Source organism: Panthera tigris, chromosome A3, assembly GCF_018350195.1.
Source record: "Panthera tigris isolate Pti1 chromosome A3, P.tigris_Pti1_mat1.1, whole genome shotgun sequence".
Lineage (NCBI taxonomy): Eukaryota > Metazoa > Chordata > Mammalia > Carnivora > Felidae > Panthera > Panthera tigris.
The window spans coordinates 48,586,145-48,613,085 of NC_056662.1; the positions used below are offsets into that span (position 1 = coordinate 48,586,145).

Here is a 26,941-nt window from a genome sequence, read left to right on the forward strand (position 1 = left end):
TTGTTTCCATACAACACCCAGTGCTCATCCCAAAGGATGCCCTCTTCAATGCCCATCACCTACTCTCCCCTTCCTCCAACCTCCCATCACCCTCAGTTTGTTCCCAGTTTTTAAGAGTCTCTTATGCTTTCGCTATCTCCCACTCTAACCTCCTTTTTTTTTTTCCTTCGGCTCCCCCATGGGTTTCTGTTAAGTTTCTCAGGATCCACATAAGAGTGAAAACATATGGTATCTTTCTCTGTATGGCTTATTTCACGTAGCATCACACTCTCCAGTTCCATCCATGTTGCTACAAAGGGCCATATTTCATTCTTTCTCATTGCCATGTAGTACTCCATTGTGTATATAAACCACAATTTCTTTATCCATTCATTAGTTGAAGGAAATTTAGGCTCTTTCCACAATTTGGCTATTGTTGAGAGTGCTGCTATAAACATTGGGGTACAAGTGCCCCTATGTATCAGAACTCCAGTGTCCCTTGGGTAAATTCCTAGCAGAGTTATTGCTGGGTCATAGGGTAGGTCTATTTTTAATTTTTTGAGGAATCTCCACACTGTTTTCCAGACTGGCTGCACCAGGTTCCATTCCCACCAACAGTGCAAGAGCATTCCCATTTCTCCACATCCTCTCCAGCATCTATGCGCTCCTGATTTGTTCATTTTGGCCACTCTGACTGGCGTGAGGTGATATCTGAGTGTGGTTTTGATTTGTATTTCCCTGATGAGGAGCGACGTTGAGCATCTTTTCATGTGCCTGTTGGCCATCTGGATGTCTTCTTCAGAGAAGTGTCTATTCATGTCTTCTGCCCATTTCTTCACTGGATTATTTGCTTTTCGTGTGTGGAGTTTGGTGAGCTCTTTCTAGATTTTGGATACTAGCCCTTTGTCTGATATGTCATTTGCAAATATCTTTTCCCAATCCGTTGGTTGCCTTTTACTTTTGTTGATTGTTTCCTTTGCTGTACAGAAGCTTTTTATCTTCATGAGGTCCCAATAGTTCATTTTTGCTTTTAATTCCCTTGCATTTGGGGATGTGTCAAGTAAGAAATTGCTGTGGCTGAGGTCAGAGAGGTCTTTTCCTGCTTTCTCCTCTAAGGGGTTGATGGTTTCCTGTCTCACATTCAGGTCCTTTATCCATTTTGAGTTTCTTTTTGTGAATGGTGTAAAAAAGTGGTCTAGTTTCAGCCTTCTGCATGTTGCTGTCCAGTTCTCCCAGCACCATTTGTTAAAGAGACTGTCTTTTTTTCCATTGGATATTCTTTCCTGCTTTCTCAAAGATGAGTTGGCCATACATTTGTGGGTCTAGTTCTGGGGTTTCTATTCTATTCCATTGGTCTATGTGTCTGTTTTTGTGCCAATACCATGCCGTCTTGATGATTACAGCTTTGTAGTAGAGGCTAAAGTCTGGGATTGTGATGCCTCCTGCTTTGGTCTTCTTCTTCAAAATTACTTTGACTATTCAGGGCCTTTTGTGATTCTATACAAATTATAGGATTGCTTGTTCTAGCTTTGAGAAGAATGCTGGTGCAATTTTGATGGGGATTGCATTGAATGTGTAGATAGCTTTAGGTAGTATTGACATTTTAACAATATTTATTCTTCCAATCCATGAGCACGGAATGTTTTTCCATTTCTTTATATCTTCTTCAATTTCCTTCATAAGTTTTCTATAGTTTTCAGTATACAGATCTTTTACATCTTTGGTTAGGTTTATTCCTAGGTATTTTATGCTTCTTGGTGCAATTGTGAATGGGATCAGTTTCTTTATTTGTCTTTTTGTTGCTTCATTATTAGTGTATAAGAATGCAACTGATTTCTCTACATTGATTTTGTATCTTGCAACTTTGCTGAATTCATGTATCAGTTCTAGCAGACTTTTGGTGGAGTCTATCGGACTTTCCATGTATAATATCATGTCATCTGCAAAAAGTGAAAGCTTGACTTCATCTTTGCCAATTTTGATGCCTTTGTTTTCCTTTTGTTGTCTGATTGCTGATGCTAGGACTTCCAACACTATGATAAACAACAGCAGTGAGAGTGGACATCCCTGTCGTGTTCCTGATCTCAGGGGGAAAGCTCTCAGTTTTTCCCCATTGAGGATGATATTAGCTGTGAGCTTTTCATATATGGCTTTTATGATGTTTAAGTATGTTCCTTCTATCCCGACTTTCTCGAGGATTTTTATTAAGAAAGGATGCTGAATTTTGTCAAATGCTTTTTCTGCATCGATTGACAGGATCATATGGTTCTTATTTTTTCTTTTATTAATGTGATGTATCACGTTGAATGATTTTGTGAATGTTGAACCAGCCGTGCAGCCCAGGAATGAATCCCACTTGATCATGGTGAATAATTCTTTTTATATGCTGTTGAATTCGATTTGCTAGTATCTTATTGAGAATTTTTATATCCATATTCATCAGGAATATTGGCCTGTAGTTCTCTTTTTTTACTGGGTCTCTGTCTGGTGTAGGAATCAAAGTAATACTGGCTTCATAGAATCAGTCTGGAAGTTTTCCTTCCCTTTCTATTTTTTGGAATAGCTTGAGAAGGATAGGTATTATCTCTGCTATAAATGTCTGGTAGAATTCCCCTGGGAAGCCATCTGGTCCTGGACTCTTATTTGCTAGGAGATCTTTGATAACTTATTCAATTTCTTCACTGGTTATGGGTCTGTTCAAGCTTTCTATTTCCTCCTGTTTGAGTTTTGGAAGTGTGTGGGTGTTTAGGAATTCCATTTCTTCCAGGTTGTCCAGTTTGTTGGCATATAATTTTCATAGTATTCCCTGATAATTGCTTGTATTTCTGAGGAATTGGTTGTAATAATTCCATTTTCATTCATGATTTTATCTATTTGGGCTATCTCACTTTTCTTTTTGAGAAGCCTGGCTAGAGGCTTCTCAATTTTGTCTATTTTTTAAAAAAACCAACTCTTGGTTTCGTTGATCTGCTCTAGAGTTTTTTTAAGATTCTATATTGTTTATTTCTGCTCTGATCTTTATTATTTCTCTTCTTCTGGTGGGTTTGGGGTGTCTTTGCTGCTCTGCTTCTAGTTCCTTTAGGTGTGCTGTCAGCTTTTTGTATTTGGGATTTTTCTTGTTTCTTGAGATAGGCCTGGATTGCAATGTATTTTCCTCTCAGGACTGCCTTCGCTGCATCCCAAAGCGTTTGGATTGTTGTATTTTCTTTTTCGTTTGTTTCCATATATTTTTTTAATTTCTTCTCTAATTGCCTGGTTGACCCATTCATTCTTTAGTAAGGTGTTCTTTAACCTCCATGCTTTTGGAGGTTTTCCAGACTTTTTCCTGTGGTTGATTTCAAGCTTCATAGCATTGTGGTCTGAAAGTATGCATGGTATGATATCAATTCTTGTATACTTATGAAGGGCTGTTTTGTGACCCAGTATGTGATCTATCTTGGAGAATGTTCCATGTGCACTCGAGAAGAAAGTGTATTCTATTGCTTTGGGATGCAGAGTTCTAAATATATCTGTCAAGTCCATCTGATCCAATGTATCATTCAGGGACCTTGTTTCTTTATTGACCATATCTAGATGATCTATCCATTGTTGTAAGTGGGGTATTAAAGTGGGGTATTTTCCCCTCACACCCCTGGATTTTTTTATTTCTCTTTTTCTCAGCTTCTTTTTTTTCCATAATTTTATATCTAGTTCACCTATTCGCTCCTCTGCCTCTTCAATCTGAGCTGTGGTCATCTCCATTTTATTCTGTAGCTCATTAACAGAATTTTTTAGCTCCTTCTGGCTGTTCTTTAGTCCCTTGATCTCTGTAGCAATAGATTCTCTGTTGTCCTTTATACTGTTTTCAAGCCCAGCCTTTAATTTTAGGACTATTATTCTAAATTCACTTTCTGTTATATTGTTTAAATTGTTTTTGATCAGTTCGTTAGCTGTTGTTATTTCCTGGACTTTTTTTGAGGGGAATTCTTCCATTTGATCATTTTGGATAGTCCCTGGAGTGGTGGGAAACTGCAGGGCACTTCCCCTGTGCTGTCTTGAATAACTTGCATCGATGGGCGGGGCCACAGTCAGAGCTGATGTCTGCCCCTGCCCACCGCTGGGGCCACAGTCAGACTGGTGTGTACCTTCCCTTCCCCTCTTCTAGGGGCAGAATTCACTGTGGGATGGTGTGGCCCATCTGGGCTACTTGCACACTGCCAGGCTTGTGGTGCTGGGGATCTGGCATATTAGCTGGATAAGCAAGGTGCACAGGGGCAGGAGGGGCAGGTTCAGCTTGCTTTTCCTTGGAGATCCGGTTTGGGAGGGGCCCTGTGGCATGGGGACAGAGTCAGACCCGCCAGAGGGATGGATCCAAAGAAGCACAGCATTGGGTGTTTGCATGGTGCAAGCAATTTCCCTGGCAGGAACTGGTTCCCTTTGTGATTTTGGCTGGGGGATGGGTGAGGGAGGTGGTGCTGCTGAGTGCCTTTGTTCCCTGCCAAGCTGTGCTCTGTTGTCTGAGGCTCAACAACTCTCCTTCCAGTTGTCCTCCAGCCCTCCCGCTCTCTGAGCAGAGCTGTTAACTTATAACCTTCCAGATGTTAAGTCCCACTTGCTGTTTGAACACACTGAATCCAGCCCCTCCACTTTTGCAAGCCAGACTTGGGGGCTCTGCTTGGTTGGTGGGCTGCCCTTCTGCCCTGGCTCCCTCCCACCAGTCCATGTAGTGCGCATCACCTCTCCGCCCTTCCTACCCTCTTCCATGGACCTCTTGTCTACCCTTGGCTCTGGAGAATCCATTCTGCTAGTCTTCTGGTGGTTTTCTTGTTATTTTGGCAGGTGTGTGTGGAATCTAATTGATCAGCAGGACGCGGTGAACCCAGCATCCTCCTACGCTGCCATCTTCCCAGAAGCCTCTCTATGTGTCTGTTTTTTGTGCCAGTACCATACTGTCTTCATGATTACAGATTTGTAATACAGCTTGAAGTCTGGAATTGTGGTGACTCCAGCTTTGCTTTTCTTTTTCAGGATTGCTTTGGCTATTTGAAGTCTTTTCTGCTTCCATGTAAATTTTAGAATTGTTTGTTCTAGGTCTGTGAAGAATGCTGGTGTTATTTTGATAGGTACTGCATTGAGTATGTAGATTGCTTTGGTTAGTATCAACATGTTAACAATATTTGTTCTTCCAGTTCATGAACATGGACTGTGTTTTTTCCATTTCTTTGTGTCTTCTTCAATTTCTTTCATAAGCTTTCTGTAGTTTTCAATGTACATATCTTTTACCTCTTGGTATTTTATGGCTTTGGGTGCAGTTATAAATAAAATCAATCTTTTGATGTCTCTGTCTTATTATTGGTGTATAGAAATGCAACAGGTTTCTGTACATTGATTTTATAACCGGCAACGTTGCTAAATTCATGTATCAGTACTAGAAGTTTTTTTGGTGGAGTCTTTTGGGTTTTCCACATAAACTATCATGTTGTCCATGAAGAGTGAAAATTAGACCTCTTCCATACCAATCTGGGTGCTTTTCATTTCATTTGGATGTCTGATTGCTGAGGCAAGAACTTCTAACACTATATTGAACAAGAGTAATGACAGTGGACATCCCTGTCATGTTCCTAACATTAGGGGGAAAGCTCTCAGTTTTTCCCCATTGAGAATGATATTAGCTGTGGGTCTTTTGTATATGGCCTTTATGATCTTGAGGTATGTTTGTTCTATGTCTACTTTCTTGGGGGTTTTTACCAGCAAAGAATGTTGTATTTTGTAGAATGCGTACCAACTAAACTTCAATAAAGCGGGAAATAATACCCAATGGATAAAAGACAGTCTCTTTAGCAAGTGGTGTTGAGAAAACTGGACAACGACATGCAGAAGAATGAACCTGGAATACCTTCCTACATGATACACAAAAATTAACTCAAAATATATAAAAGACCTAAAAGTAAGACAAGAAAGCATCAAACTCCTAGGAGAAAAAAGAGGCAGCAACCTTTTTGACCTAGGCCACAGCAGCTTCTTACTTGATCTGTCTCCAGAGGCAAAGGAAACTAAAGCAAAAATGAACTATTGGGACCTCATTAAGGTAAAACATTTCTGCACAGCAAAGGAAACAACAAAAATAAAGCAACTGACATAATGGGAGAAGATATTTTCAAATGGAATATTGGATAATTAGTATCCAAAATCTATAACTTATCAAACTCAATACCCAAAAAAACAAATAATCCACTGAAGAAATGGGAAAAGACATAAATAGACATTTTTCCAAAGAAGACATTCATATGGATAACAGAAACATGAAAAGATGCTCAACATAACTCAACATCAGGGAAATACAAATCAAAACCACAGTGAGATACCACCTCACACCTGTTGGAATGGCTGAAATGTCGCGAGGATGAGTAGAAAGGGTAACACTTTTGCACTGTTGGTGGGAATGCAAACTGGTGCAGCCACTCTGGAAAACAGTTTGGAGGTGCCCCCAAAAATTAAAAATAGAGCTACCCTATGACCCAACATTGCACTACTAGGTATTTATCCAAAGGATACAAAATTTCTGATTCAGAGGGGCACATGCACCTCAATGTTTATAGCAGCATTATTGACAATAGTCAAATCATGGAAAATGCCCAAATGCCCATTGTCTGATGAATGGATAAAGATGTGGAATGGAATATATATATATATATATATATATATATATATTCACATATACACACATACGATGGAATATTATCTAGTGGTGAAAAAGAATGAAATCTTGCCATTTGCAACCTTAGATGGAAGTAGATGTATTATGCTAAGTGAAATAAGTCAGTCAGAGAAAGATAAATATCATAGGATATCACTCATATGTGGAATTTGAGAAACAAAACCAATGAACATAGGGAAGGGGAAGAAAAACTAATACAAAAACAGAGATGGAAGCAAACCATAAGAGACTATTCAATACAGAGAACAAACTGAAGGTTGCTGGTGGGGTGTTGGGTGGGGCAATGGGCTAAATGAGTGATGGGCATTAAGGAGGGCACTTGCTGGGATGAGCAATGGGTGTTATATATATATATATATATGATGAATCACTAAATTTTACTCCTGAAACCATAAGAATAATGAAGTAATGAAATGAAATGAAATGAAATGAAATGAAATAAAATAAAATAAAATAAGATAAAAGATGGTTAGGAATGTAGTGAACAGTCAAGATGATGCTAAACATTCTTTTCCAGGGTATTTTCTGAGCTGTTGGATTATTTTTACTAATTGCCTGCCCCTACCCTTGTGAACCCTTGTGCTCTGCCCCCCCCCATACTATGTCCCACTTAAGTTTTTTTTTTTATATTCAAAGTGGCTGGGAATCCCAGAATGGAATTCAGGCTGTGACCAAAAATTAAAAAAAAAAAAAAGAAAGAAAGAAAGAAAGAAAGAAAGAAAGAAGAAAGAAAGAAAGAAAGGAGAAAAGAAAAGAAATAAACAAAAGCTGTATTACAAATATATGAAATAACCTCCCTGAAAGTGGTGGGCTTAAAAGTGTTGACTCAAGTAAAATTAGAAATGAAGATAATCTGTAAGCCTAAACACAAAAGGAACCACACATAGAAATTATACTGTAATTGATGAAGTTGTTTCGTGTAGAGGTTCATATAGACAAATAAATTATCTATATATATTGTAATTGAATAATTAAGTAAAATGATGGCAGATAGTAGGAACCAATCTTATCATTGTTGTAGTGGAAGGTTATAATCAAGGGGCTTAGTATAGATACAGATGGACATGTATGTGTGTATGTGTGTGTATAGATGGGTTGAAAAAATGCATATATTTCCTTGTTGTGTCTGCTGAGAGGAGCTAGAAACAATTCTACTTCAGCAGTAATAAGCACATGTAGCACTCAGATTTTGGCTTTTGTGTAGGCAGATTAATGGCTCCTCAATGTCCATATTTTAATGCCAGGAAAATGTGAATATGTTGAATTGCATGACTAGGGGGAATTAAGGTTGCAGGTGGAACTAAATTTTTTAATCGGACGACCTTCAGATAAAAAGATTGCCCTGGATTATCCAACTGGGCCCAAAGTAATGACAAGATTCCTTATAAATAGAAGAGATACAGAAGGGGGAAGACTAGCTGTCACAGTGACACAATGTGAGAAAGTCTCCATCAGCCACTGGAGACTTTGAAAATGGAATGGGACCATAAACCAAGGAGTACAGGCAGCCTCTGAAAGTTGGAAAAGCCAAGAAAAAAGGATTATCTGGGATGGCATATACTTTGAATATGATGCCATAAGACTGGCAATTCACCTCTGTGGTTCTCCCCAACAAAGCCCATATACCCAAATAAGAGAAACAAATAAATCCCAAGAGACATTCTACAAATAGTTAAAGTAGTACTCTTCAAAACAGTCAAGGTCATCAAAAACAAGTAAATTATGAGAAACTGCCACAGCCAAGAGGAGTGTAAGGAGACATGATGATGAGATACAAATATCCTGGATGGTATCAGAAACAAAAAAGGACATCAGGTAAAAACTAAGCCAGTCTGAATAAAGTATGGACTTTAATTAATAATAATGTGTCAATTGCAATGAAGTTAACATACTAATATAAATCACTCATAATGGTAAAATTGGGGAAGGAGTATAGGAGAACTCTATTCTATTTTTGCAAATATAAAACTATCTAAAATTTAAAGTTTATTTATTAAAAGGGGTAGGTACTGAAATAGAAGGGCTATATAAAGTGAGGACCTATGGAACTTTCCAGCAGTGAGTTACCAAAAGCTATTTTACAAGGAAAAAAAGAAACAAAGTTTCCCAAACCTTAAAAGAATCTTATCAGGTTAACTTAAAAGGTCTGTAAACCATCGTTTAAGTGAACGTTGTAAGTAGTTATGTAACTGGTTTATTTTTTTCCCATTAAACTGGTGTAGAAAATGTGCTTTCCAAGTGTACTTATGGGAGGGTTCTGAGTTGGTTTTGTGGCATATTGTAAACAACTTAGGTGTTGAGTCCTTGGCTTTCAATATATGATGAGATTGTTTCTGACCAGCATTTATTTTCTTAGCTGAATGAAAATGGTCTCTTCTGTTTAGAGTTTGTCTTCCAGGGAGCCCCAAGCAAAGGAAGACTCATGAGATGAATGAAATGTTGTTAGCATGCCTCCCCTGCAGGGACTCCACCATAACTGGTCAGGTTCCAAGCAACTTGACTCAGCCAGGGTTGGAGGTGCAGCGCAATAGGATGGCTGCAAGGCTACAGCTGCAGGATGCCCCATTTCCATGAGCTGGAGAGTATTTAAAACAGTTGGATGCTGCAAAACTCCGAAGAGGGTTAATGAGACAAATTAGCCCCTGAAGAGAAAGTTTTAATGCACAGGGGTATACATTTTTAAAAATTAAGAAAATGTTTCTTCTGGTGATAACTTAAAGCCAATGTATAAATACAGCTTTTCTTTTTCTGTAGTGAAAAACCAAAATTCCACTCTTCTTCCAGCTATGAAGACCTCTGTCTAGTCAGAATACCCATTGCTTCTTTTCTTCCATTTCAAGATGGTGCACTGGAGTTTCAGTAGCATGGACCATTTCCAATTAATAACACTGGGACACAGATGAGGAGCAGCTCTTGCCTGCTAATGCTAGCCTGGCCCCCCACTCTCCTATGTCCTATACCTCCATCCCTCAGCCTCTTAGCAAGGTGCACAGAGAGGTGACTACCTGCACCCATGGGTTGATTCAAGTCCTAGCCACCCTGCACTCAGTCTGTGGCCTTGGCATACTACTGAAGGTCTCAGCCTCAGATCCCTAGTCAGTGAAAATGGGTACATTGGTGCCTTCCATGAAGATTTTGATGAGAGAGAGTTATGAAAGAAGCCCTGCACAGATCCAGGCCCAGAGCTCAAAATGCATTGTCACACTGCCCTGCTGCTTGCTGTAAACCTACCTAGATCCTTCAGTTGAGCACTTGAGGTCCTGACAATGTGCACATTTTGTGTTGTTTTTCCAGTATATCAGTCCCAAGTGATACAATCTCCCCCATTGCATCCTCTTGGCTGTCATAGTCAGGTTGTTTCGCTGAGTGATATGGAAAGTGGATGTCTCAGAAGTATTTCTGCTAATTTACAATTGTCAGCTCAAACCCATCAAGTGGCTTCATCAACAACAAGAAAAAAATCCCCTAGAACTGCAAACCTACCCACTCAGAAGCACCACAGGACATCATATAATGAGACCACTTCCTAATTTATGAAATTAGGAAGGAAATGTCTTCAGAAAAGAGTGCACCCTTTGAGAACCACCACCACCACCACCACCACCACTATCATCATCATACAAGTTTTCATTTACTAACCACTGACTATGTGTCTGGCTATGCCCTGAACTTTTGGTTTTTCATACAATACGGTGATCTGAGTATTAAAATACACATTTAAAAGTGAGGAAATGCAAGCATTAAAGAGGTGGATAAGTCCCTCAAGGTCAGGCAGCTCAAACTGGAGAAGCCAGTCATAAGTACAGATCAGTCTTGTTACCCTCTGCTAAGTCCCAGGTAACCAATGGCTTCCCTAATGGGAGGCTTTAGTCCACGGGAGACAACAAGGCCAGGCATACTCAACGTGTTCATTTTCACTAGGTGAATTAGAGGGGCTCAATTTAATTTCCAAAATATTGAAAACATGTGATGTGGTTAGACAGCCTGCCAGGCTGTCTTCAATCAGCCCATGTGACACGCCATTCCCACCAGCAACTGCTGAAGTGAACAACACCCTAAGTCCTCCTCTTAGAGCTGAATGACCTCCAGGGAATAAAGATGTCTAAGCTCAGTTTCCCTTAATTAGAAAGTATATCATGCATCTCTTTTTTACTCCTGCATCCTATTATGAACTTAATGTCTATACCTAAATGTCTCACTCCCTCATATTCAAACAGGAGTTCTGAGCTCCCAGACAGCTGCTGCACTTGCCACTTTCCCTTTGCAAAGTGATAGTGACTGCATCCATCCTGCTATGCCAAGAGACATGAACTCATTTCTTTCTCTCACACCTTATATCCAATCCATTAGGAAATTCTGCCTACTCTACCTTCAGAGAGAATCCACCTAGGACTACCTTATACCACCAGCTTTATCTGAGCCATCGTCCTTTTTCCTCCTTATTATCCTAACATCCTAAGCTCTCTGCTTCTTTAACCTCCTATGAAACAGTCTCATTGAATATTTATAACCCAACAGCCAGAGTCATCCTTTCAAAATATAAACAACCATTCCAAACCTCTACTCAAATCTTCCATCTAGTGACATGTGCTTTATTCAGAGTAAAGGCCAAAGTCCTAAGGCCCACAGGCCCTGCCCCTCCCAGGTCTCTGTTCCTCTCAAACTTTTTCTCCCTTGTTTTCCTTCTTGCTCCCATGTCCAAGCCATGTTGGTTCATTCTCAAACAAGCTGTCTATCCAGAGCATCCTTGCCCTAGATTTCTACATGGAAAACTCCTTCAGCTCTGGAAATGGATAGTACCTGCAGCCCTATTCAGACTCCCTGCATTTCCACTTTCTTTCTAAGGTACCATAGTCAGGACATTGATCCTGACCCTGCAACATTTGCTGAGCCCTTTCCAGGCTCTGCAAAGCAGGAATCGCAGCTGCATTCCCAGGCCCACAGCCTCAGCCCAAGCTCAAACTTCCCTTAGCTGCCTGGCCATACCTGCATTTGGATAAGAGACATACTAGGCACTGCTAGTCCAGGCTCAAGTGTAAGGTACACTGTGCACTGATGGCCCAGACTCAAAAGAAAGGCTCAATGTGAGTTGCTAGTCCAGGCTCAGAAGAGAGACAAACTGTGTGCCTCTGGCTCAGGATCAGATAAATGGCAAACTGTTGGACTGGATTCCTGAATGGCCAGAAGAATGATGGAATCTAAAGGCCCCAGGGCCACTGGGAGGTAGCAGAAGATGGGGAATCCTCAGTAAAGTGAAGCCCATCCTGTGAGCCTCCTGAGGACATTTGTTCACTCCTGAGTGAACACTCTGCCAAGTAATCTTCCACTTCTCTGTGGACTGTTAGGAAGACAGCCTACTCCATAACTCACCTCATCACATGGTTTTGCTCGCCTCTTGTCTTCACTTCTCCTCTCTCTCTCTCTCTCTCTCTACTATCCCAGCCTTATACTTGATCTTCGTCTCAGGCTCTGCTTTCTGGGTGACTTTGGCCTGGTGGTCCCCTTCAGTCTTTGCTCATATATGTCAATCAGACCTATTCTGACCTTCCTGTTTAATGTTGTGAGAAGCCCACAGCACTCTTGTCCCTTAGCCCTGTGACAAGCTTTCTTTTTCCTTTTCTTAATTACATTTAACACCTTCAAACCCCTATGCATTTACTTATTTATGATATTTATTGTTTGTGTCTGTCTTCTTCTGTTTAAATAGCAGCTCAGTAAAAGAAGGGATCTTCATTTTCTTCATTGATGTTTTCTTTACTGATAACAGTGCCTGGCACATGATAGGCACTTGATAAACATTTATTTATTCTTACAATAAATAGGAAATAATATGACAAATGACTCCTGCTACTTCCAGTTGTTCCTGAGGAAATATCCTGTTCCCTCCTGGCTACTGTTTCCCATTTACAGCATGAAATCAGGATTTAAAACAATTTGTGAATTTCAAGCATTCTAGTTACCATGGCCATATAACAACCCAAACTTGTGTCATAAGACAATCACTGTATTATTCTTCTGGATTCTGTGTTAGGAGTCGGACAGGGCACACTGAGGTTGGCTTTTCTCTGTGACATGAAGTCTAGACCCTCAGCTGAAGATTTGACGTAGTGACTCAATAGTTAGAGACTAAAATTATCTGGAGGCATTGCTAGAGACATATCCAGTGGTTGATTTTTGATATTGGCTGGAACCACAGCTGGGTTATTAGCAGAAATAATTATATTTGCCCTGTTCATGTGACCTCTCCATATGAGCCAATTTGGGCTTCCTCAGAGTGCTCTGGGTTCTGAGAGCAAGCATCCTAAGGAAGCAGGTCTGCCTTATATGGGTTACCATAAAGGTCTGCCTTATATGGGCTACCATATATAAATAGCACCCCTCGTGCTAAGCCATAAGTCTGCCAGACTCACGGGAGGGAACAGAGACCACCTCTTAATAGAAGAAATGTCAGTGGCATGCGAGTGTCACAGCACAGAGGAGGCTGAGGATTCATGAGGACAAAGTTGATGAGATCCCAAAACAGGAAATGTATATTAGATAAATGTATGGATACAATAGTTCATACTAATGTATCAATATTTGTTCATTAATTATGAAAAATATATCATACTAATGTAATATGCTAATAATAGGGAGATGAGGTATAGGTTATATGAAAATCTTCTGCACTATCTTGATAATATTTTTATAAATCATCTAAAATTGTTCTAAAAATAAAGTTTATTTTTAAAAAGGCAAAAAAGCATGTGGGATAGGAAATATTGTTGCATCTGTTTTAGAAAAATAATAATCTGCCACAAGGAGTAGATACTGATAACATTCTTGAAGAAAAAGCAGAAGTATGTATATTTAGTGACCATGAAGTGGTCATAATGAAGTCTGTAGATGGAGCCAGTACTCACTTATACAAAAGCATGAAGGAAAACAGAATAAAAACTAAATAAAATTAAATAAAAATAACAAAATAACCCAACAGTTATTTTGGGTTTGACTTTAAAATGCATTATAGACACTACTTGGCAATGAGACAGAATGAAATCATGCCGTTTGAAGCAATGTGAATGGAACTGGAAGGTATTATGCTGAGTGAAATAGTTCTGTTAGAGAAAGACAGGTATTATGTTTTCACTCATATGTGGATCTTGAGAAACTTAACAGAAGACCATGGGGGAAGGGAAGGGGAAAAAATTGTTACAAACAGAGAGGGAGGACACAAACCATAAGAGACTCTTAAATACAGAGAACAGAGGGCTGATGGAAGGGAGAGAAGGGGAAATAGATGAGGAGGGCACTTGTTGGGATGAGCACTGGGTGTTTTATGTAAGCAATGAACCATGGGAATCTACTCACAAAACCAAGAGCACACTACACACTGTATGTTAGCCAGTTTGACAATAAATTATATTTTAAGAAAAGACCCATGGAAAAAATAACAAAATGCATTATGGTCATATTTTTCAGCCATTTCATCACCACATGTACAATCTATATACAGATATTCCTCCAGGTTGGACAGAATTTCCACTTAAATACTTGTTCAATGGTTACAAGTGTCCAGTGATGATCTGAAAACAAAACATGTTAAATTTTAAATGTGATGAATATGCAGTGACTTTTCCTTAGAACTACATATATTTCTGAGAATTTATTCTAATCTTTTAAATTAAGCTTATAATTTCTGTAAAGAGCAAATATAGTGCTTAAAAATGTATATAAAAAGAGTGTGGTAGATCAAAATGTGGTAGATCAAAGTCTCAGCTGCTCTTCCTAACGAGAGGTGAGGTCTAATCCCTGCTCCTTGTGTAGCTGGCCTTAGTGACTCCCTTGGCCAATAGAGAACAGCAAAAGGAACATTCTGGATTTTCTGAGTCTATGTCATAAGAAGACATGCAACTTCTGCTCTTAGGCCCCACCACCATGCTATGAGAATCCCAAGATAGGTGAAAAAGGCTCAGGTACATTTTGGTTAAATGCCCATAGCTGACAGCCAGCATCACCTCCAGCACCCTTAGATGTACAGCTCAGCCAAACTGACAGAGGACTGGAACCCCAGCCACCATCTTCCCATAAGAAAATGACAGACCCTAGCAAAACTGCCCAGCTACACCCAACCAACCCACAGAGCTCTGAGGGATGAGACAATGTCCAGTGGCCAAATGTTGGAGTGTTTATGCACCAATACAAGGCTCATGCAAAGATTTATTAATATCTAACAACATTTTAAAAGACCTAAGAAGTTTACAATTGGATAAGTCACGTATAAGAATTGTGAAAAAATGTAGAAGAAATGGTAATGGAAAGATAGAAAACAGCAAGAAAACAGTGAATAAACAGAAAAAAATACTTTAATTGGAAGAAAAGCAGCATGGTATAGGATGTGACTCACCCACAGGCTGTCATCAGTGTGGAAAAGCATAGCAAAGCAAATATGCCATCACTACGAGTACCATTGTCAATGGACTTGGGTATAGGTTATCTTTACATTCTCTAATTTGTATTTATTTATTCAATGAACTGTTAGTTATAAGTAGCTAATAAAACCTGTGAACCTCCCACCCAGAATGAGGCTAGAACCTTCATAATATTCTATGTTAACTCCATTATTTATCATATCCCCTTTCCCTGCTTATTCCATATTCAAAATAAGATGATGTCTTATACACGCTTATCCTTTCTTCTTTTTTGACAGAATCTGCTTATACTTTCTGAAAACTGCATTTCATTTCAGCCAAATTCATGTTGCTTTGTACTTAATTGATCACTGAGCAGGAATATTTAAGAAGATAAAGATAATAAGTAAGAAACAAAGATATATTAACATTTCATTAATAATTATTGGGGAACTCGTTAAGCATCTGACTTTGGCTCAGGTCATGATCTCATGGTCCATTAGTTTGAGCCCTGCCATCGGGCTCAAGGATTCTCTCTCTCTCCCTCTCACTCTGCCCATCAGTCTTCTCTCTCTCTCAAAATAAATTATAAATAAACTTAAAATAATTATTAATATGTATCAGTACAGTCATGTTACATTGGGTGCAGTCGGCATCTAATTTAGCTTTCCCAGTATTCTTTTTAAACAGAGTACATTAGGGACAGAGGGAAGCCTTTAGAAGCTTCCCTAGACCTGAGTTTAAAATTACTATCTCAGAGCCATTTATTCAGTATCTACTGTATGTTAGCATGTATATTCATTGGGACATAAACATGAAGGATACACAGTTCAAGCTTTCAAGACACTTGAAGTAAGGAGAAAAACATGAAAACAAATAAGTGTAAATAATACAAGTATGTTAAGTACACAAACAGAAAAACAAATTAATTATGTCTGGAAGCCAGGGTGTAAAACTTCCCAGGGATATTGACTTAGATACTTTATTAGGACTTTGAAGGAAGAATAGGAACTTGCCAGAGTGACAAGAGGTTGGAAGGGATGGTAGACAGAATGCTCCAGAAGGGCAGAGCAGAAAGCAAAGTCATACAGACCTGTATGTTTCTAGAGAACCCATTGCAAGCACACGACAAACCAGGAAATGACTAGGAAAGGAACAAAAAATATTTGATTTATTTTTCTCTCCTGTAAAATTGCCCTGTCCATTCTTCTTTATGACTGAATAATATTCTGTTATGTATATACACCATACCTTCTTTATCCGTTCGTCTATCAATGGATACTTGGGTGGCTTCCGTATCTTAAGTATTGTAAACAATGCTGTGGTAAGCATAGGGGTGCATGTATCTTCTCCATTAGAAGAGAATGAAATCTTGCCATTTGCAATGACATGGATGGGGCTAGAGTATTAATCTAAGCAAAATAAGTCAGAGAAAGACAAATACCATATGATTTCACTCGTATGTGGAATTTAAGAGATGAAACAAGCAAGCAATGGGAATAAAAGAGAGAGAGACAAACAAACCAGGAAACACACTCAACTATGGAGAACAAACTGATGGTAACCAGAAGGGAGGTGGAGAAGGCCATGGGTGAAATAGGTGATGGGGATTGAAAAGTATACTTGTCATGATGAACCTGAGTGATATATAGAAGTGTGGAATCACTATATTATATACCTGAAACTAATACAGCACTGTATGTCAACTAACTGAAACTTAAAAATTTTTGAGGATTAAAAACTGCACTGTCCAATACAGTAGCCACACACGATTATTAAGCTCTTGAAATGTAAGGAGTCCACAATCAGGTGTACCTCAAATGTAAAATGTAAGTTGAATTTCGAAGACTCAATATGAAAAAAGGATGCAAATAATTCATTAATATTTGCACACTGATTACATGTTGAAGTAATATAATTTGGAATATTCAGTGTTAAATAAAATATTAAAATTAATTTCACTTTTTTTTACTTCTTTTAATGTAGCTACTAGAAAACTTAGGTAAGTATGTAGCTTACATTGTATTTCTATTGCCAACATGGCTCTCATATATTATTCTTCACATCCTCCTTCAAGACTGATTTGAAAAATCTGCATTTTGGTTGCATTGTTAATGCATGGGACTTTGTCATCTTTAAAGAACATCACCTCGTTAATCTGCAAAATCCACTAAGGGAGGCAGTAGAGTGTAGATCAAGCATGATGTAGCTAATGTGCCATTTGTCTTATAATTTTCTTTGCAGAAATCAAAGAGAATAAGCTTCTTTTCTAAAATCTTCATGAATCATGCTTGAAGAAGAAATGGAATTACAAACTCTTGTTTCCAAATATTTGTTACCAAGTTTCTAAATACTTACTTCTAATAATTAAACAACTGTTTGGAAGAGACTGGCATAATCTGGTCCAACTATTGATGCTCCTAGTAGTTATTATGTGTGCAAAGTGAATAATGGCTCAGGTCCCACTAATCAAATGTGTGTCAAATTTAGCCTGAGTGTCTCTTGGTATATTTTCAGCTAAAGTGTTTAGGATCAGAGTTATTCCATGAAATGTGACTTTTTTTTTTTTGAGATTAAGGACATGAGATGCTTTCCAACCACATCTCCTCATGGGACAGGTATTCAAGGCTATACTCTCAATGCCAGAGGGAGGACAGGACCCCACATTATCTCCATGATATCACTGCCTCTTCAATAGAAATGACTCATGTATAAAGACCACAGTTTCTGGGGCCTTCATGGGTATTCCTACATCTCTCAGTATCAGGAATTATCAAAGAAGATCAAACTCTAAACATTGTTTACTCCTAGGCATGAGTGAGTGACGAGCTCTGAAAGGCCCTGATTTTGGTTAGATCCTCTTGAATACCAACCATCTTTCTACTTTTCTGCAGGAAATTGGTATTTTCAATATGTAGTATCCCCTCTGTCCATGCTTATAAAACTTTGGTGGGTGGATCCTCATAACTGTAAGCTAAAGCCATAATGTATAGACAAATATGGAAACAATAGTGACATTAACCATAATACAGAAAAATTAGTGAAATCTCATTTGTGCTGGTCATCTTATCACAGTTAGCTCATTTAATCCTGAAGCATAGTTACTCTTATGTCATTTTAATCATTTAATCACTTATGTCATTTTATCACTTATGTCACTCTTAATCATTTTAATGATGATAAAGCAGAGACACAGAAGGGTTAAGTAACACAGTCCCACAGATTAAAAAATCATTAAGTTAATCACAAAAGTGAGTTTTCTCCTTTAAACATAAGAATGGTTAATCATTATGAAGTACTATCTCCAAGAAACTGTGTGTTTGGTTTACGTTTGACTTAGAGAGAAATTAATAATAAAAATCAGAAAATACAGAAGTCAATATGTCATTGAAAACCAAGACCAGTTGCTGTCAGAAGTCCCATCCTCAATTGAGAAGGAAGGTCCTAGGGACAACTTCCTAAGGTACCAGCAGCATCCCATACCATTACTGCCTTCAGTGACCATTGTGTGACAGGAATGATACATACATGGCAGGAGTGATCCAGTGAGGAAGAGTATGCATGATTGCAGCAGTGAAGTCTCTAACAGGATAAAAGCATGAGCAGAGACTACAAAAATGATTAGTGCTTCTTTAGGGGTGCCTGAGTGGCTCAGTCAGTTAAGCGTCTGACACTTGATTTAAGCTCAGGTCATGATCTCACGGTTTGTGAATTCAAGACCCCCCCATCAGGCACTACACTGACAGTGCAGAGCCAGCTTGGGATTTTCTCTTTCTCTCCCTCTCTCTGTGCCCCCGCCCCCCTCCCCAAATAAATAAACTTAGAAAATGATTACTGCAGGTACTTGGCTTCAAGGGGACACTACTCTAGATGTGTATGTCACATACTTAAGCATGTTCATGGATTCCTGCCTGCCCCCTGAAAGATGAGAAGCTCTAGAGATAAGAATGGGGCAGGCAGAAATGGTGGGAAAGGACAGTTCAGTCCAGGGCACAAATGGTTTGATAGGGCTGAACTTCAGAATGGGATGAGAAGGATAAAGCTGTACATCTCTGGCAGAGGCCAGATCATGAGAAGCCTTCTGTACTAGCATTACTCAAACTGTGGCCCACCACCTGCAATAGCAGCCTCACAGAGGAACTTGTTAGACGTACAAGTTCTTAGGGCCCATGTTAACCCTAGTGAATCAAAATCTGAAGCTCCACAACCTATCTTTTAGCAGTCTCTGCAAGGAACTCTTCCACATGCGAAAACTTGAGAAAAAAAAAACACCACTGTTCCATTTTCAAGAACAGTTTTGGCTCTTTCTGAATGAAACATTCAAACTGTCAGTTTGTATACATTATGGAGACTGACTCTATAAGTTGGAAAATCCCTTATACAGGTTTGCTCATTTCGACTCTTGAGTGACACACGTACAGAATAGACACACGTACAAACCCAAGGCAGGACAGCAAAGATTTCAAAAACTGTATCAATATTGGGACCATCTCTCATAGAAAGAGAGATGGAAAATACCCCAATACTACACATCTTTAAAACATGCATTAAATAATGCAAGGGTCAAAGAGAAAATTACCAAGGATATTAGAAAATACTTTGAATCGATTAAAATTGAAAATACAATATTATCAAAAACTGTGAGATGCTGCTGAAGCAGAGCACAGACAGAAATTTATGACATTAATGTTTACATTAAAAAGAGAAGAGAGGTTTCCAATCAATGAACTAAGAATGCACCTTAAGAAAATAAGGGGAAACAGAGCAAATTAAAACCAAAGCAAACAGAGGGAGGTAAAAAACTAACAGTAAGAGCAGAAATCATTGAAATTTAAAATTAAAAAAATAGGGAAAAATTAATAACAAGAACAGGTTCTTCAAGAGGACTTAAAATTGATCAGCTTCTAGTCATGCTGAATAGGAAATATATATAAATTGTGAATATCTGGAATGAAGTATGCTCTGAAGACATTAAAATGTTAATAAAAGAATGTTTTTCATCATGTAGTAAATGTTAAAATATATATAAAATAAAAAATCCCTTCAGAGATACAAACTACCAAAGCTCGCTCAAGAAAAAAAAATAGGTGGTCTGAATAGCTCTACCTCTATTAAAGAAATTGAAGTTTTATTAAAACCCTTCTAACAAGGAAAACTCCAGGCCCAGGAAGGCTATACTGGCAAATTAGGTCAAGTATTTAAGGAATAAATGATACTAAATTGACACAAAACTTTCTAAAAACCAGAAGAGAGGAAATACTTTCCTAATTATTCTATGAGTCTAGCATTATGCTGAAACCAAAATCATATAAGATATTACCATACCTATCATAACAGGAGACAAAAAAACCTCAAAAATTAATAATTGTAATAATAGTACTAGTAGTAGTAGTAGTAGTAGCAAATCAAATTCAGTAACACAGAAAAGGAGTAGTACATTGTAACCAAAAAGAGTTGGCCCCCAGAATGCAACATGGGGTCAACTTTTGGAAATGAATCTGTATAAATTATTGTATCAAGAGACTAAAGACAAACCATATGATCATTTCAATAGATATAGGAAAAGTAAAGTTTGACACCCATTTATTATTAAAAACTCTCAGTAAGCTAAAAATAAATGAAACTTAGTTAACCTAATAAAGGTATCTTTAAAAAATTAATATCTACAGGAAACATCATAATCAATGATAAAAGAAGGAATTAATATTTTCTCCTTAAAATGATGTTCTAACCATCCCTATTCAAACACACATTAGAAGTCTTAGCTTATACACTAAGGTAAGGGGGAAAAAAAGGAAATAAAAGGTTTATATATTGGTAAAGAAGAAATTAAAATCCCAAGGGATAGAAAAGTTTACTCTAATGAGTAAATTTAACAAGGAAGTAAGATACAAGGTAAATAATCAAAAATAAAGTATATTTCTTTGTATTGGCAATGAACAATTGCCAAATTTTAATTTAAAAATCAATACTATTTATAATACAACCAAAACCATGAAATATTTAAGTATAAATTCAACCAAATACGTACAGTCTCTGTGTGCTGAAAACTACAAATCACTTCATGGTTTGGAAGTATCAATGTTTTTGACTGGTCAAATTCTCTGCAAGCTCCTTTATAGATTCAATGCAATCCAGACGTATCTACTGAAACTTGGCAGGCCAGAAAGGAATGGCAGGAAATCTTCAATGTGATGAACAGAAAAAATATGCAGCCAAAAATCCTTTATCCAGCAAGTCTGTCATTTAGAATGGAAGGAGAGATAAAGGTCTTCCCAAACAAACAAAAACTGAAGGAATTCATCACCACTAAACCAGCCCTACAAGAGATCCTAAGGGGGATCCTGTGAGACAAAGTACCAGAGACATCACTACAAGCATGAAACCTACAGACATCACAATGACTCTAAACCCATATCTTTCTATAATAACACTGAATGTAAATGGACTAAATCCTCCAGCCAAAAGACATAGGGTATCAGAATGGATAAAAAACAAGACCCATCTCTTTGCTGTCTACAAGAGATTCATTTTAGACCTGAGGACATATTCACATGAAAAGTGAGGGGATGGAGAACTATTTATCATGCTACTGGAAGTCAAAAGAAAGCTGGAGAGGCCATACTTATATCAGACAAACTAGACTTTAAGTTGAAGGCTGTGACAAGAGATGAAGAAGGGCATTATATAATAATTACAGGGTCTATCCATCAGGAAGAGCTAACAATTATAAATGTCTATGCACCGAATACAGAAGCCCCCAAATATATAAAGCAATTACTCACAAACATAAGCAAACTTATTGATAAGAATGAGGTAATTGCAGGGGACATTAATACTCCACTTACAACAATGGATAGATCATCTAGACACAAGATCAATAAAGTAACAATGACCCTGAGTGATACATCAGACAAGATGGACTTGACAGATATATTTAGAACTCTGCATCCCAAAGCAACAGAATATACTTTCTTCTCGAGTGCACATGGAACATTCTCCAAGATAGATCACATACTGGGTCACAAAACAGCCCTTCATAAGTATACAAGAATTGAAATCATACCATGCATTCTTTCAGACCACAATGCTATGAAGCTTGAAATCAACCACAGGAAAAAGTCTGGAAAACCTCCAAAAGCATGGAGGTTAAAGAACACCCTACTAAAGAATGACTGGGTCAACCAGACAATTAGAGAAGAAATTTAAAAATATATGGAAACAAATGAAAATGAAAATACAACCATCCAAACGCTTTGGAATGCAGCAAAGGCAGCCCTGAGAGGAAAATATATTGCAATCCAGGCCTACCACAAGAAACAAGAAAAATCCCCAATACAAAAGCTAACAGCACACCTAAAGGAAACAGAAGCAGAACCGCAAAGACAGCCTAAACCCAGTAGAAAAGAGAAATAATAAAGATCAGAGCAGAAATAATATAGACTCTAAAAAAACTGTAGAGCAGATCAATGAAACCAAGAGTTGTTTTTTTGAAAAAATAAACAGAATTGATAAACCTCTAGCCAGGCTTCTCAAAAAGAAAGTGAGATGGCCCAAATAGATAAAATCATGAATGAAAATGGAATTATTACAACCAATCCCTCATAAATACAAGCAATTATCAGGGAATACTGTGAAAAATTATATGCCCACAAACTGGACAACCTGGAAGAAATGGACAAATTCCTAAACACCCACACACTACCGAAACTCAAACAGCAAGAAGTAGAAAGCTTGAACAGAGCCATAACCAGCAAAGAAATTGAATCCATTATCAAAAATCTCCCAACAAATAAAAGTCCAGGACCAGTTGGCTTCCCAGGGGAATTCTACCAGACATATAAAGCGGAAATAATACCTATCCTTCTCAAGCTATTCCAAAAAATAAAAACGGAAGGAAAACTTCAAGACTCATTCCATGAAGCCAGCATTACTTTGATTCCTACACCAGACAGAGACCCAGCAAAAAAAGAGAACTATAGGTCAATATCCCTGATGAATATGGATGCAAAAATTCTCAATAAGATACTAGCAAATCGAATTCAACAGCATATAAAAAGAATTATTCACCATGATCAAGTGGGATTCATTCCTGGGATGCAGGGCTGGTTCAACATTCGCAAATCAATCAATGTGATACATCACGTTAATAAAAGAAAAGATAAGAACCATATGATCCTGTCAATCGATGCAGAAAAAGCATTTGACAAAATTCAGCATCCTTTCTTAATAAAAACTCTCAAGAAAGTCAGGGTAGAAGGAACATACTTAAATATCATAAAACCCATTTATGAAAAGCCCACAGCTAATATCATCCTCAATGGTGAAAAACTGAGAACTTTTTCCATGAGATCAGGAACACGACAGGGATGTCCACTCTCATGCTGTTGTCTAACATAGTGTTGGAAGTTCTAGCATCAGCAATCAGACAACAAAAGGAAATCAAAGGCATCAAAATTGGCAAAATGAAGTCAAGCTTTCACTTTTTGCAGATGACATGATATTATACATGGAAAATCTGATAGAGTCCACCAAAAGTCTGCTAGAACTGATAATGAATTCAGCAAAATCGCGGGATACAAAATCAATGTACAGAAATCAGTTGCATTCTTATACACTAATAATGAAGCAACATAAAGACAAATAAAGAAACTGAGCCCATTCACAATTGCAAGAAGCATAAAATACCTAGGAATAAACCTAACCAAAGATGTAAAAGATCTGCATGCTGAAAACTATAGAAAACTTATGAAGGAAATTGAAGAAGATATAAAGAAATGGAAAAACATTCCGTGCTCATGGGTTGGAAGAATAAATATTGTTAAAATGTCAATACTACCCAAAGCTATCTACACATTCAATGCAATCCCCATCAAAATTGCACCAGCATTCTTCTCAAAGCTAGAACAAGCAATCCTAAAATTTGTATGGAACCATAAAAGGTCCCGAATAGCCAAAGTAATTTTGAAGAAGACCAAAGCAGGAGGCATCACAATCCCAGACTTTAGCTTCTCCTACAAAGCTGTAATCATCAAGACAAAATGGTATTGGCACAAAAACAGACACATAGACCAATGGAATAGAATAGAGACCCCAGAATTAGACACACAAGAGTATGGCCAACTAATCTTTGACAAAGCAGGAAAGAATATCCAATGGAAAAAAGATGGTCTCTTAATATATGTTGCTGGGAGAGCTGGACAGCAACATGCAGAAGGTTGAAACTAGACCACTTTCTTACACCATTCACAAAACTAAATTCAAAATGATAAAGGACCTGAATGTGAGACAGGAAACCATCAAAACCCTAGAGGAGAAAGCAGGAAAAGACCTCTCTGACCTCAGCCACAGCAATTTCTTACTTGACACATACCCAAAGGTAAGGAAATTAAAAGCAAAAATGAACTATTGGAACCTCATGAAGATAAAAAGCTTCTGCACAGCAAAGGAAACAATCAATAAAAGTATAAGGCAACCGACGGAATGGAAAAGATATTTGCAAATGACATATCAGACAAAGGGCTAGTATCCAAAATCTATTAAGAGCTCACCAAACTCCACACCCAAAAAACAAATAATCCAGTGAAGAAATGGGCAGAAGACATAAATAGACACTTCTCTAAAGAAGACATCCAGATGTCCAACAGGCACTTGGAAAGATGCTCAACGCCACTCCTCATCAAGGAAATACAAATAAAAACCACACTGAGATATCATCTCATGCCAGTCAAAGTGGCTAAAATGAACACATCAGGAGACTATAGATGCTGGAGAGGATGTGGAGAAACGGGAACCCTCTTGCACTGTTGGTGGGAATGCAAACTGGTTCAGTCCCTCTGGTTAACAGTGTGGAGGTTCCTCAAAAAATTAAAAATAAATCTATCTTAGGACCCAGCAATAGCACTGTTAGGAATTTGTTCAAGGGATACAGGAGTGCTGATGCATAGGGGCACTTGTACCCCAATGTTTATAGCGGCACTTTCAACAATAGCCAAATTATGGAAAGAGCCTAAATATCCATCAACTGATGAATGGATAAAAAAGTTGTGGTTTATACACACAATGGAATACTATGTGGCAATGAGAAAGAACGAAATCTGGCCTTTTGTAGCAACGTGGATGGGACTAGAGAGTGTTATGCTAAGTGAAATAAGTCATACAGAGAAAGAAAGATACTGTATGTTTTCACTCTTATGTGGATCCTGAGAATCTTAACAGAAGACCATCAGGGAGCAGAAGGAAAAAAAAAAAGGTTAGAGAGGGAAAGAGCCAAAGCATAAGAGACTCTAAAAACTGAGAACAAACTGCGGGTACATGGGGGTGGGAAGGTTGGGAGGGTGGGTGATGGGTATTGCTGAGGGCAACTTTTGGGATGAGCACTGGGTGTTGTATGGAAACCAATTAGACAATAAATTTGATATTAAAAAAAAGAAAATCCCTGTAGGATACTTTTTTTTTTAGGTAGTGGCAAATTCTAAAACTTGCTTAGAAAGTTAAAAGAACTAAAATAGCTCAATTTTGGAAATGAAGAACAAAGTGGAGGACTCACAGTATCCAATTTCAAGACTTACTGTAAAGCTATAATGTGTTTTGATGAAGGAACAGACACAAAGATCAGTGGAGTTTGAGAGCCCAGAAATAGATTTACATACGTATCTATGGACAACTGATCTTCGACAAAGTACAAAGATAATTCAGTGGGGAAAGACAGTCTGTTCAATAAAAGTTGCTGTAACAGTTAAACATTCAAGTACAAAATAAACATTGACCTATACTTTGCACTATACAAAGTACAGTACACTGTACAAAAATTAACTCAAAATGTATTGTGGACCTATAAAACTTAAAGTGAGAAAAAATGTAGAAGAAAACTTACAAAATCTCTGTGACTGCATGTTTGGTAAAATTTCTTAGATTATGATCCCAAAAGTCCAATATATAAAAGGGAAAAATTGATAATAAAATTTTATCAATTTAAAACCATCTACTTTATAAAGATACTGTTAAAATAAAAGAAGCCAAAGCTGAGGGGGAAAAAAATTTACAAACCATATATTTGAGAAGGTATATGTTGCTGTTTCAGAATAAAGAATTCTCAAAATTCCCAAAAATAAAAAAGAAATAAGTGTTTGTTTTAGCAGTATATACACTAAAAGTTGGAACAATACAGAGAAGAGTACCGTTGGCCTTATGCATGAATGACTCACAAATTTATGAAGTGTTCCATATTTTCACTGGTTCCAACTAGCAAAAGGTACAAGCTTCCAATTATTAGATAAATAAGTATTGGGAATGTAATGTACAACATAAGGACTAGAATTAACACTTGTGTATGGTGTATTTGAAAGTTGCTAAGAAGTAAATCCTAAAAGTTCTCATCACAAGTAAATAAACTTTTTCTTCTTCTCCTTCTCCTCCTCCTCCTCCTCCTCCTCCTCCTCCTCCTCCTCTTCCGTCTTCTCTTCTTATTCTTTTTCTTCTTATTCTTTTTCTTCTTATCTTTTATAATCTATATGAGATTGTAATCAAAACCACGTGAGCTCACTCCTTGGTGAGGCAGAAATTGCACCAAGTAAGTTGTCACAGGAAGAAAACTTTCATGTGCAGCAAATAAGGCCATCATGAGGAATGGCTTCCAAAGCTATGACTCCCTGAAAGATGGTGAATTGGTTCCTTTTATTTTAGGGTTAGGATGAGTATTTAGTTGGGAAGCCTTATCTTCATACGTAGTGGCAGGAATAACCACACCAGCACCTTAAGGCAACATGACTATACATACAATGTATGTTATGTAAAGTAGGCTAAGTATCCTCCTTGGGTAGAGATTTTAGTATTATAATGAGGTAAAAGTAGTGGTAGATCATTTCAGGGGTCA

At 37.9% G+C, this 26,941-nt stretch overlaps 1 non-coding gene and 1 pseudogene across 1 annotated transcript; one reads left to right on the top strand and one right to left on the bottom strand.

Annotated features, from left to right (window-relative positions):
- The window catches only part of LOC122237109, a 188,277-nt pseudogene extending 179,035 nt beyond the window's left edge, over window positions 1-9,242 (bottom strand).
- A 16,953-nt stretch (window positions 9,243-26,195) lies between these two features.
- LOC122237503 lies at window positions 26,196-26,299 on the top strand. The gene has a single exon (XR_006216110.1). It is a non-coding gene; the product is annotated as a U6 spliceosomal RNA (small nuclear RNA).
- The last annotated feature ends 642 nt before the right edge of the window (window positions 26,300-26,941 follow it).